General features: G+C 30.9%; 1 protein-coding gene and 1 long non-coding RNA gene across 2 annotated transcripts in view; one reads left to right on the top strand and one right to left on the bottom strand.

Moving 5' to 3' along the window:
- LOC111032962 (leucine-rich repeats and immunoglobulin-like domains protein 2) overlaps window positions 1-14,204 on the bottom strand; it is a 122,730-nt gene that overhangs the window by 93,495 nt on the left and 15,031 nt on the right. The gene's annotated exons all lie outside the window — the stretch shown is intronic.
- LOC111032964 overlaps window positions 8,640-14,204 on the top strand; it is a 41,327-nt gene continuing 35,762 nt past the window's right edge. Inside the window, exon 1 of the long non-coding RNA XR_002604357.1 lies at window positions 8,640-9,155. This is a non-coding gene — a long non-coding RNA (uncharacterized LOC111032964). The remainder of the gene's footprint in view (window positions 9,156-14,204) is intronic.

Genomic DNA, 14,204 nt, shown 5'->3' with positions numbered 1-14,204 from the left:
ATATCATGTATTTATATGTGTGCATGTGGTCACTGAAATCATGGTCGGATTTTTGCTCGGTAATAAGAATTTGTTGTTCTTCTACCTGATTTATTTTTAAGTAATGCCGTCACTCATAATAAACCATATGACGTGATAAGAAAAATTATTTTACTCGGTTTTTTTTTTGTTGCGGTTACTGTTAAACACCAATGGAAAATCCAATACAACAATTTAATTCCACATCCACTATTTGCCAATATTACTCTGCAACCTAACCTTGTTAATATTATATGAAGAATACGTTAACTGTACACATCGGTATATGTAAGTATGTGATGGGCAATGGGTATTTTACTTGTTTTATATGTACCAAATATTATATTATATTATAAAATAAATATAATTTGGGCCAATATCAATAATATTTTATGTATTTCAAAATCGTCAATAAACCATAATATAATATTATAATTATTGCAAAAATCTACGTTTTTATTTATTGAATAAAATGCATAAAACGCTTCAACTCATACTTCATAGGTATATAATTTAAAATTAATTTTCACTACCTTTTCACTATAGATTTCCTCAAATGTTTACAACGTTACTTACGTACCTACTTATACAATATAATAATGGTGGCCTGGTGTAGCACTGTGCATCAGCCGTTGTCACTAGTTCCCGAATGGGTAACCACCAGGATTCTGATGAGTGATGACAAATCCTTACCATATATACATGCGTGCCCTCCCATACAGTTCAAAACCTACTTATAAGAATAACCACCCAATGGCCTATGTGGCTGTGGGTTAGGTACCTAACTATTAAAATAAAAATAAACATCAAGTATAGGTTTAAAGTTACAGCACAAAAACTCTGACGCTACCTATATCGTAATCAGATAATACATTCGTCGTCAAGTATAAGACGTTTTTAAACGATATTATAGTTGTGAATGTGAAATAAAGCACACGCAGGTACCTATATCTGGGATTTTGGAAGCGCTTTTACGATACAATACGATTTATTATTTTCTTATCTATTTTTGGCGCTTGTCTTCCGCCGCCGAGCGTAAGTAGGTACAAAGTGCGTTATCCAATGAGCCTTTTGAACTTTGAGAAAAGTCTTAATACTGTTTGAGGAATGACAAACAATTTTCAACGAAATGTCATATTATTATTGGAAAAATAAAAACAACGCCGAAACGCGTTTTGTAATGCGATTACTGAGAGGAAAATCGTTTGCAAACTTGCTTTTAAAACCGATAATAGGTACGACGCATCAAATAACGGCGGTAAGTAGTAGCAGGTATATAGAAACACGTTTCTTCATTATTTACAACATCAATACTACTCTGACAGCAATGTTTAATTTATTATTTAAACTTTTTTCTTACCGAATTTCTGGTCACGCTTCGATTGATTTGCTCAAAATGTTTTATTTAAATTTAACATTTCTTCTATTACAACTACTAAAAAAATTATTATGTTCAAATTGTTCAATCACACTCACTTATTAGTTATTATTGACAAATGAACTCTATACATAGAGTATGGAGTTCAGTGAGTATTGGGACTGTTAAACTGATTGGCGTTAAAAATTTGTTTTCTTTGTAATGTTATACCATACGATTAATGTACATTATGATGAATGAATCATTTTTTTTTATCATCTGGCCAAACTGTTATTTCTTTATCAGTTGCTGTTGATAAGAACTTTTTAAATAAAACAAATAACAATGCAGATCACAATTCACAATACATTGTTTAAATTATTATTCATTATAAATGGAATGCTGTAACTGATTTTTTATAAATTGAAAATGTTATAAAATGTTATGTAATAATAATGTTGATATTTTATTCAATGACACATCTATTAAAATTGTACTTAATTATAATTTTAGGAAAATAAAGTGATTTTAATTAATATTAATTAATTAAAAACCATTTTTAAATAATATTACATTATTTAAATTGTTCATAGTTTATTTATTAATAATTAATTTTGTTTTCTAGTAAAAATCGCAAGAAGAAGACTCAATTTTTCTCATGCTAATTTGGCAGGTGCTTCGTATTCAAAGTGGCTCAAAACAAATCTAAACAATTTTATAAAGTATATATTTTTGGTTTTTAATTTGGTGTCTTCTTTTGATTGTTTGCATCTAGCCATAAAAATGCCTACATTTAAATATATTTAAGTGAATTACAAATATAAAATATAATATATATTTATTAATACATACATTATTCTTAAAGCATTTATTGCCATACAACTTATAAATACTATCAATAGGTATGTATAATGGTAGAATCATAGTAAAAATTATACAGATAAGTTTTCTTAATTTATTTATTACAAATTGTATGTGGTCATTCCATTTAAGATTATGACTTATATACTTATTATACTTACATATCATTAAAAAAACAATTGTAAATGTTTCAAAACAATGTTGAAACTTAATGTATTATTAAGTGTGTACAATGAATTTAAATGTACAAGGTTAGGTTGTAATTATACAATTTGATAAAATTATTAAATCACTTGTTATGGGAATTTGAAGTTCAAAAAATGTATACATTTTATTCTGTGCAATTATTCCATTTAATTGATATAGATATTTTTATGGTATACTAGGTTAGTAAATATTTCAAGTATAATTTTATTTTTGTGTATTTTTAATTATCTACCTAAATAATTAATAAAATTAAATAAAATAAAGCAGTTTAAAGAGGATGTCAGTAATTGAAATTGAAAAATTAACAACTGAATTGTATTGCCAATAACTGTTGTTTTTTTACATTTTATTCTAAAGTATTGTTAAGGATAAAATGTTTTTGAATACATTTTTTGTTTAAGATAGGTACCAATAACTGTATACTTTACCCCATAAACATATCATTTATTACTTATTATGACATTTAATTTTATGAGCATCTATAGTTTTCTTTTGACATTTTATCAGCCCCTTCTCAGAAATACCTTTAGGGCTTTATCGCAGTATTCAAATTAAAAATACAAGAAAAATCAAATCAATTACCTATATTTATAAGTATGCAATTAATTTTATATGTTAAAATGAAACTTAGGTACAATAATATTTTATTCATATCATAATGCTTTCAAATTGAATAAAACTTTCTAATATTGTGAGTTTTGTTCACAATTTTATTGTTCTTTCAGGTTTGACACAAAAACACATTATTTTTTATGGGTTACAAGTTTTTGTTTAATTGAGTAATATTACAATATAATGTATTAGAGTTATCAAAGCTTTAGGTATTTTATTTGAGATATAAATACAAATAATATAAACTTGAAAATATTGAAAAATCAATCATACCTTTGCTGAATTTTAATAATTGTATTTTTCAATGAACATATTATGTATAAATATTGAATAAATGTGATTTAAATATTTAATATCCAATCAAATATGTAAATATTTACATAAGTTGTGCGTAGGTAATTATAACTTTTTTAAACGGAGTTAAAAAATGTAAGGTTGATTTTTAAAGTCAATTAATAATTGAGTTCAACATGAAATATTTGATATATAAATAATTGTTAGTTTCACATTTATGAAAATTGAAATATTATACATGGCTACAATGAGTTCATAATTTAATTTATAGAACTTTATATTTATACGCTTTTTAAATGTATGAGTACCTATTATTGATTTTATAATTTTTAATGAAATTATCATCAAGAACTATAGTTCTTTATACATTAATTATACATATACATTAATTCCAATTTTATTAAAGCAGCTGATAGGTATTGTTATAACAGTTTAAAATAATTTTTTGTTACACCCAAAATTATACACATTTATTAGGTAAAAAAAGTTATGGACCGACTATTTTAAGGAAATACCTATCCAATAATATTGTTATTTGATTATTTTTGTTTAATGTGTGGGTATAAATGAATTTAAATTATTGTATTTTAAAATACTATTGTTTGTTTAATATTGTTATTTTCTCGTATAACAATATGTATGAAAGACTATGTCCAATGTCCGCGTATAGTATCCACAAACTACACAAATTTCAGTAGAGTTGAATATTAAAAGAATCAATAATATGTTCACAGAAAACGTGCTAAAGGAATTAGGAGGTATTCAAAATCCAAAAGTTAATGCTTTGTTTGTGCGTCTTAAATTTGTGATCCTTTTGTTTTTAATTTTCAGAACGAAAATACAACAGTTAATGAGTTCACGAGCATTGTACGTAAAACTTTTTCACTCTTAAACGTACAATTTTTTTTTCTTCAAGTTCGATTCATATCTCTTGAAACACTTTTAGTTGTTTTCCACCATATATTTCCTACAGAACCCTGCATAATGATTTGATATGAAAACTATTGATGAAAAACTGAGCTTCTTTTATACAAGCTTTTATAAGAGACATCAAACTCATCCCATACCACTTATAAAAGAGCTTTTTGTTCTAACATTGGATACCAGAAAATCATCCGAATCTGCGGGTTAAAAAAGAAGTGGTGTCGCGACCTGTAATGAAGCATATAAAAATAATAATGTGCAATATATATGAGTCAATAAATTAAAAATTAAAAAAAAAGTAAAACAAAGAAATAAACAATATAATTAATCAAGTCGAGTGCCTCTAATTGCTGACTCCTTAATCAACTCTTTCATGTCTATATAATACCTACTCTTTGTCTTACTCTTACTATTGTTCATTTTTTGTATGAATTGTTTATTTCAAATGAAAATGAAAAATAAAAATAATCTAATCTACTTAATATTTCCCATTTTTTCTGAGCTAGTGTAGGAATATAAGTAGGATCATTATATCCGACCCCTGATCTGTCTTAAAAACCTTATACCATCATGAGCTGGCAGAAAACGTATTTCCACACACGTCACACACACATACGCACACATTCTATGGTGTCGTTGAAAAATTCCATGTGATGCGGTTAGAGGACAGAAATAAATTTGTTTCAATCTGTGGGACCCAGATCGCACATCGTTACGCACATTGTTGATTCAAGCCAACAGCCATAATATGAACACTGCAGTTTGTTCACATGCGATTCTGGAAGCGGTAACATTTGCCATTCGAATTGCCGGATGAATACTAAAACGTGAAATTCGACCTATACATCAAGTTAATAAATGCAAGTCACCCTCATAGCTGCTGTCGTTGGACGGATATAATATTTTCAAATCATATAATCTAATATAATATTAATATCGTGTACAAAACGTAAATTATATATGAGGGCACCTCAAATGCGCGTGTTTTAAGATCGAGTGTTGAGTGGTGTACAAAAGTTGCATATAATATCTATATATAATATCTAATATGCAATAAGAAATATTTCAAAGATGTGAAGCTCGCATATATATATATAATATACATAGGTATACCTACCACCCGTCTTTTATTCGCACATTGCACGTCGTACCAATAAAATAATATATAATATTATTGTATTGCACCACTTTGATAAAATCGTATAAAGGTGAAAGGCTATAATAATACGTGTATAGCTTTTTTGTTTCGTTAAAGCTACAGCGGTTGTTTTACCCGGTTTTTTTGTAAAAATATCGTCGACAAGTGTCTGATACCTATATTATATAGATATAACTTCTTTTTGTTTTTTTTTTTTTACTTTTCTCAGAGGAAATTAGATTTTTCAATATGAACGTGCCAATCCGATTGACTAATATTGACAGATAGTCGAATAAGCGAGAAAATATCGTATTACCATCGACAGCTGAAAAAAATATATACTTTTGATATCCAAATATACAGCTATACTACAGGCTGTGCATACCTCATGTTTTAAAATAAAATTTATCTTCCGCCGTCATCGGGAGTATTGTTTTTCCATTCTTTCGGAAGAACAAACTAAATTCAAAAATAATGTTCTTGAAAAATGTACATCAGCTGGATCAGCTGTAAAAGAAAATCTTTGTTTTTGTGCATGAAAAAGAGGCTACAATATATATGTCAATTATATCATCCAAACTTTAATTACAATAAATATTGTTATTGCATTTTCATATTATTATATTTAGCTACCCTTTATAGCCTACAATAGCGTAAGTGCCGTAGCCAGGATTCAGGAATATGGAGGGTTTGATTAAGTATAAATAATTAAACTAAGTTTTTTACAGTTTTCGTATGTAAATAATACATTATTACTAATGGGAGAAAAAGCAATGGGAGTGGCAGGAGGGGAGTTAAACACCTCAAACCCCCCTGACTACACCACTGCTACCTATACACATTACCGTGTCTGTCTGTGAATTCAGATAATTTGATATGATAGTTATATTGTACCTATACATAACATTCAACACACGTATATACCTACCTACTATATTATATACCAACCTACATAATATAATATTATTACGTATAATATACTCTTATTATAGCGGTCGAAACCGCGACGGTAATGATTAATGGTATAGTCCCTAATCATTTCCGGTTTTTAGTGTATCCGCACGTGTATTATGGTACGTTTATTAATATATTATACCGCGCGGTGGTTACGGCCGGGCTCACCATACCTACCGCGGTTAATGTACCAGTTCATTATTACACATAGGGATAATATCTGTTACAGTTTACAGATCGAGTGAAATGCGCAATAATTATCGAAAACCGATTATCATAATAGGTACATTATATTATACGATTGCAGACTCCGGAAAAGTTACACGATAACAGAATAATAATGGTACCATACACGACCATAAATGGTATTCCTATGTTATGATTTCACAGTTATAACGTGTGATTAATAATAGTATTACACCGTAGGTACATGCAATTACATTTCATAACAAATAATACGTGTGCTTTGTTTACCTATGACTTTTGACTATATAATAGAGTGATATTGACGACATTATAGGGACCTATATAAACACACCTTCGAATTACACTTTTGAGGATTTTCGGAAAACTTTGCCACGATTGCAGATGACTATTTCATCGAATGTAATGATAATCACGATCGTAGATAAAATGTCAGTGGTGCTTGGTCCTCTAAGACCTTAAGGTATCGGCGGGGTACACTCTTTCAACACGACTAACCGACAAGCACACCTACCCTAGCTACCGTCCAAGGTGCGTCCGTCCATCATTGCCGGTTAAGTACACCCCTTTGAGCTTCGTTCGGAATTTCAATTAATTTAAGTAGGTAAATGAGCATTTTGAATAATATTATTAAGGTACATAGATCTTGGTGCAATGGCAAAAAACGTAGGTATTGAATATTTTGAATGAATGATAGGTATAGCTACAATTTTTTAAAACCATTTTATTTTGGCATACTTGATTGTTGTAAGGCAATACTTTGACACTATTTTGTCATAATCGAATGAGTCTTCGTGAAGAAATAATTGCGTAGGAACCTATCAATCAATTGCGAGCATAGGGATCGGTTTTGTATAGATATAATATGTTCTCTTCGGTAATTTAAAAGCTTGCAGCTAATGTTTTTTAGTAATGCTATTTATAGGAAATGATAAGCTGCAACGGGGCCGCTGTGTATAATATAATGTTATTTTTCCACGAGCCCCATTACAGACCACTCCCCGCCCCCCCAAAAATGGATAAGATTTCTATCGCCAGACGCTAATAGACAAAATTCAATTAAATTACGCCCACTATCACAATCGTCATTATGCGGTCTATACACCTGCAGCCGCGAGTAATGAATTTATTATCATTTATGTCATCTGAGCTAAAAATAAGATTTGTCGTGTCCTTCGGCCGCGATAAAAACATTATGATTCGAATCGTATTTCATTCGGAAAACACGCGTACGGTTTTGTAAGAGATATTTTGCAGTTTTCGATGAAATACGTAGGTATTACATGGTTATTGTTACGTAGACTACATACATGGTTATATATATATAATTTATAGTATAAAATATATACTACCTACCTATAAGTGTATATAATATATTGTATTCTGAGAATATTTCGTTCTACGGCGAATGGCCACGTGCGACAATATAAACGAAATGGATCTGTCAGCACATTTCGACAGTCGCTTTTTTCCAATTTATTTTTACTTTTAACTTGTCCCGCCGAAGTGAATTTTCCGAACGGCGACGAGTGGGTGCATTACGTTCACGTGACGATGATGGAAAAGCGAATAAATTAAACAACTACCGCCAACGTTGTACATCGCAGCGACTATGACCGCAACTATATGTACATTCCCTGCTGTATATCAGGCATAATCTATAGGTAGGTATATATTATGTGTTTACTGTTTATATAATATGCAGTGCTTGAATTGAGGAAAAAATTAATAGGGGGATTCGGAAGTATAAAAAAAATGCACGTACCTGAATATTTAAATATTTTATTTATTATAGTATAGTAGGATATTATAATTAAAAAGGGTAAATATTTTTGAAAAAGAAGACTGAAACCGCCCCCACGCGTCCTCCCACAATTCAATCACTGTAGCCTGTAGATATATGTACTATATATATTAATATAAACATGAAGTCAACTCCAGGACGGTACACATTTATTATTTACCTGTTGCAATACTTACCTAATCGTTATAAGAATTAAAACTTCAACTAGGTTATGATTACGCCCTTTCTTCAACTCCGAATGTAATGAGAAATAAGATCTGTGTATATTTTTTTCTCTTTCGGTACTATTTTAACATAATCTCTCTATAATATTTAAATAGAAAAATATAGTAAACTCTGAAATCACATGGATAATATAAACGTATGTGTACAGTTAATATTTTTATCAAGTTATATAATTTTATTATATATTGACTTAGTATTCTAAATTTGTATTAGGTGGGTTCACATTGTTCACAATAATATAATTACGCAATATCCATTTCTCCACGACCGAGCAATCATCTGCATGAGTGTTGGCAACACTGTCAAATTTAAAGTTGTCTAATATACGATAAGGCAATTTTAGCAAAAAACGGTTATTTTGAAGGCATTTTACGATTATCTCATTTTCAAATGTTGGCCATACTGGAACTTACCGTGGTCATAATATTAGTGCGATACTGTGAAACAGCACAGGTGAAATTTCATCCATTTTGTGTTTCAACCACGAAAAAGGACTTCGTTTCAAAAAAATTTATGTGATATGTGACAAATTTAGCATCAAGTCGTCTTTTTAATCGGTAAGTTGTGACTATTAATAGACTAAAACAATAGATATAGGCATGTAGCGAATTATAAATTAAGTTAAAACTATTAATAGACTAAAACATTAGATATAGTATAGGCATGTAGCGAAATATAAATCTTAGGTTAAACTATAATATTATTATACGAGAGTTAGGAGTTGACAAAAGTTGGTTCGGTTATTTTATTAGAAAAAAAACGTCAACGTTAGAACTGTTAGAAGTGATTGATGTAATGCCGTAGTATATGTAGTATATAGGTATTATATGGCTATGTGGCCCGATAGTCTACGTCGTACTCGTACCCCCGTCAGTAGTATACCTAATTTTTATTTTCGGTATAACTAATAATTTTTACGAAATGTCATTTGTTGTATCCTGCACAACGGACTCCGGATTTACGATAATAATTTATTTTGTTGTAATATTATTGTTAATTTCCGTAAGAAGTATACAATCACGATTTTAATTATTTTCAACAGAAAAACAAATAGAAAAATAATAACAAACGTGTAGAGGCCATCCGTTGGGTGGATTACGGAAATCAGATTCTAAAAAAACAAAAATAAAAACGGGTTGGGACCATGTAGTTATTTGTTGACAAACGAGACGGGATGGGGCGCAGGGTATAAGGTAAATGTCGTTATATTGTTTTGTGAAATTGCACTCGGCCGGATGTCCACTGCAAATACGAGAGCCACCACCGTTATCCCCACACTGCACATACATGCGTCCACAAAGCAGAGGACACGTGAAAGGGAGGCCGTATACGGTGGAGGGGGGAGGTGTCCAATATATATAATACACGGTACGCGGGTGCGGTCGTAATGGAATTGTAGGAATTCGGTTGCCATACCCGCAATAATCATATTTCGTAATTACGCATTTGTTTTGTAAATGAGCTTGTAACGTGCCAAGGCTATATTCGACCACCCGTTGTCGGGTCGACCCGACAGCCGTATTATTTTGTATCCTTTTTGATGAGTGCGGTGTGCGTTTTCTGCAGAAAAAGGGAGTGACTGAAAAATTCGATGGATCTTTTTCAAGACACATTCCGTCCTGCATGGTTGTGTGTGTACCTACATATAGGGATGTTTTGGGACGATTTTTTTTGCTCAAATTGTATAAATTTAGAAATTTCTCTATACGGTTTTTGGATAAAGGTGCGAAAGCCCTTTGGAAATGGTAGCGTTGGCTTAACGTGAACACGAAATCTGCATTAGACGACATCAGACACGGACGATTTGTGAACCGAGAGTGCGCCGTGCTTACTATTGCCATCGGCCATCGTATTTCCAAAGAGAGAGAGAGAGAGAGAGAGAGAGAGAGAGTGGGAAGGTGTTAACGTGAACCCGCCACCGGGCCCGATTGATTTACAAGTGTGAAAAAAGACCGGATGTCAGATGGCATTATATTCGCAGTTGTAGTTTTCTCGACTTAACGCCGACAAAAGGGCCTATAGGTGAGGTTTGGTGACGTCTCTGTTATATAGTGTTAGACGACCGATCGAAATGTCTGTGAAATAATTACCGATCATATTCGACACGGTTGATCAACTTGACTATAACCCGGGTAAGTTTTTCATTAAGTATTTTGGTTTCGATAAAAAAGTAGTATAGTGGAGCGAACAAACAACATAATTATAAACATTTTAAAAGTATGGAAATGTCAGTATTTACTAACGAATACAAAAGTTATTTGAAAAAAAGAGTGAAATAATTTTTTAAGAGTATAATTTAAAATCTACAGACGCTCCATCTTGATAATACATTTCTCATATAATAACATAATAATCTAGTTCTTTTTTACATCTCGCCAAACCACGAGATTCGAGGACCGGTCTTAAAATTGCATATATGTAGGTATATACCGGAAAACGTATTTCAACAATGAAATATTTCATTAAACATTTTTTAGCCTTACGACAATATTTGCTTAGCCACCATCGTTTTACCACCGTAACGCGCATAAAATACGGCGATGGTGATAAGTGTTTGACATGCTAAAAACCTTCGTTGGCGGTGGTATAACGTCAACACTCGAATAGTCAAGTGGCAAAACGAACACGGGGAGATGAGAAAAAAATGTTACTTTTGTTATTATAATCAAATTACTATACAATAATATGCGCGGTTGAGACAGGAAATAATATTTAAGATGTCGACCTACTTTACAAATTCGTCGTCGTCAGCAGCATATTGTGGTGCAGTTTTACGTAAAATATCAAAGAGAGAAAAAGAGAGATGGAGAGAAAAAAGAAATCTATTCAACTACTATAGTATTATGTCCCTTAAAAAATACCTATGTTAATACATTATACATAAACAATGTATAATAGTTTAGCTTGGTCGGTGAGTGGAATTAGATTGGTGGCCCAATATTAATATTAGCTGATTAACTGATGGGATTTCGATTCATATAGGTATATATATATATATATATATGTACTATTATAATAACAAATAACAAATTACGATAATAACCGTAATATTGGATAAGCACCGTAAATTATTAATTTGTTGTTGTCATGCATATGATAATAAGGTGCCTGTATAATATTAAATTGTCCAATTTCATTTATTACGTTGGTTTTATAGCGCGTTGTTCTTCTATGATGATTAAAACAATATTGCTTATTCGAATACATAATTTAAACGATTGATTATCCGATAAAAATTTATACTTCGAATAAAATTAAAGAAATTAAAATTCCGTGCATGAGGTCAAAACAACCGTAATAAAAATACACTATATATTACTATGTTCAGTACATCGATTAAAATAGTATCGATGACTATTAAATTCAAAACTGTTATAGGACCTTTAATGTCTAAAGCTACAGTGAATTATAAATTATATGTTTATCCTATACGTGTACGGTGCACGTCTATATTATTTACAGCTGTGATGTTTGATATTACTATTGAAAATTCTATAACTCAAAATAAAATAATTACTGTTACTAAAACGTCATATCGTTACCCTAAATCGTGAAATTTCACTTTGAATCAAAAAGATATTTTCATAACATTTTGACGTTATACAACAATTTCGTGGTCCTATGCTCTTGTCCCCTTATATACGGGTATGATGTCAACTAGGTTAATTAAATTTTAGACGATTTATATATATTATTATTATTATTATTGTGAATTCCAACCGATGCTTATTTTTTCTCCCAAAAAAATATATCAAAGAGCAAGCAAACGGTCAGTTATTTCAAACAATATTTTGACCAGTCATATCGATGGACGCGATTATACATTTGAAAACTAATTTGAATTAATTATTATGATGTCTACTTGAGATCGATTGGTCACTTTTTCAAACCCTTCGTTCTCTAACTCCTATGAATTTGATTTGTAAAATAATAATCATATTTAGATAATAGTATGAAACCTGTTACTCAGGCAACATTTCGTGCTGTGTTTATTTTAATAATACATGACATTATGTATGCATTTCTACTTTCGATGACCGTTGTTTTTTTTTTCGCGTACCGATGTTTAATATTGTGGGTGCTAACATTTATTTTCAGGATTGTTGGGGAAAATTTTTGAATTATTTGTTATTAAATTTTGCAAGTTTTTTTTTCTTGTGGTCCGACAGCTAGGGTTAATTCGCTGATATTAATTTTAAATGTTATATAAAGCAAAATCAAAAGGAGAAAAAATGTTAATATTAACATTGGATTTGCATAAAGTCACGAAATAATCCTTTTATCCGGGGTGTGACAATAAACGCGTAGTCTCTTATTTACATTATTTTCAGGCCTTATACGGATACTGGTATTAAAATCTGCATTAAAAGTATAAATATTATATAATATACCCAGGGTGCGTAACGCCAACATCCCTTATATACAAAACACGTAGATACAAGGATACAACATTCTCGCGAAAAGCCGACTTTCGAACGGAACTCCCCTAATGGTGAATATTTTGTATTACCTATATTTTGTAATTATCTGCAATAATAATAATAATAATAATAATAATAATAATAGTAACAATAATACTGTCGTAGTTATTACTGGCGATTGCGTTTGATATTATATTATGCGTACAACAGTATCGATTTGTGTGAATAAACATATATATATATAAATGGCGTTATTTCAGTGGGAATAAAGTGAACAGTCGCTCTGCGATACAAACAATTATTTGTGTTACGAGTGCATTAAATTATACAAAAGTGAACAGAGGAAACGTTTGTCTTAAGTTAAAAATATCGCTTCGTTTATATATACGTATATTATAGTGTATACATCGCGCGTTATTATTATACAATATATACAATATACTATATATATATATATGTATAGGTGAGCGCTTAATCACAAAAGGAACAATGCCCGTTGTTCAGGAAGCCTGCGAGCCTAAATCATCTCTCGGGAATATTCTCGAGGGTGCTTTTACCGTGAATGCATTATACATGTATAGAAAACTAAGAATAAAATAATATAAAAAAAAGAAAAGAAAAGGGGAAAAAAAGAAAGAACTATTGGCCTAAAACTTTACCTCACCTTCGTCCTCCCGCTGAGACCGTCTCCTGCCGGGGTAGCTTTTTAGTAGCTACGTAAATATTTATCAAGAAACTTGCAGCCACGGGGTGAGCAGTGCGAGGGGTAATATATTCGAACAATTTTTTTCTTTAAACATCCCTCGGCATTCCGGTTAAATTATATTTTGAGCGACCATCTATATATATATATATATATACTACGCAGCGATGACGACGACGACCTCATCTCAGGCCACAGTTCTCTGATCGGCAAGGCAGATATATTAGACCCAGAAGAGAGTTTAGGCTATTTTATTTATTTTTATAGTTCGTAAATTATACAAAGTTGTCTCCACGGGATAATGATTAGAGGGGTGCAATGAGACTAGGACACAACCGTCGCCATCGTAACGAACCAAAAATTTAAAAGGTTGCACATTAACGGATTTAATTATTTATAGTAGTCAACATGTCATATATGTCACGTAAATTTAATCCTAATGGCTTTTAATATACAACGGCTGCAGAGCTTGACAACTACGT

This window comes from Myzus persicae, unplaced genomic scaffold, assembly GCF_001856785.1.
Source record: "Myzus persicae strain clone G006 unplaced genomic scaffold, MPER_G0061.0, whole genome shotgun sequence".
NCBI classification, from domain to species: domain Eukaryota; kingdom Metazoa; phylum Arthropoda; class Insecta; order Hemiptera; family Aphididae; genus Myzus; species Myzus persicae.
Note: the sequence above shows the minus strand (reverse complement) of the source record. Positions and strands in the feature narration are given on the sequence as shown.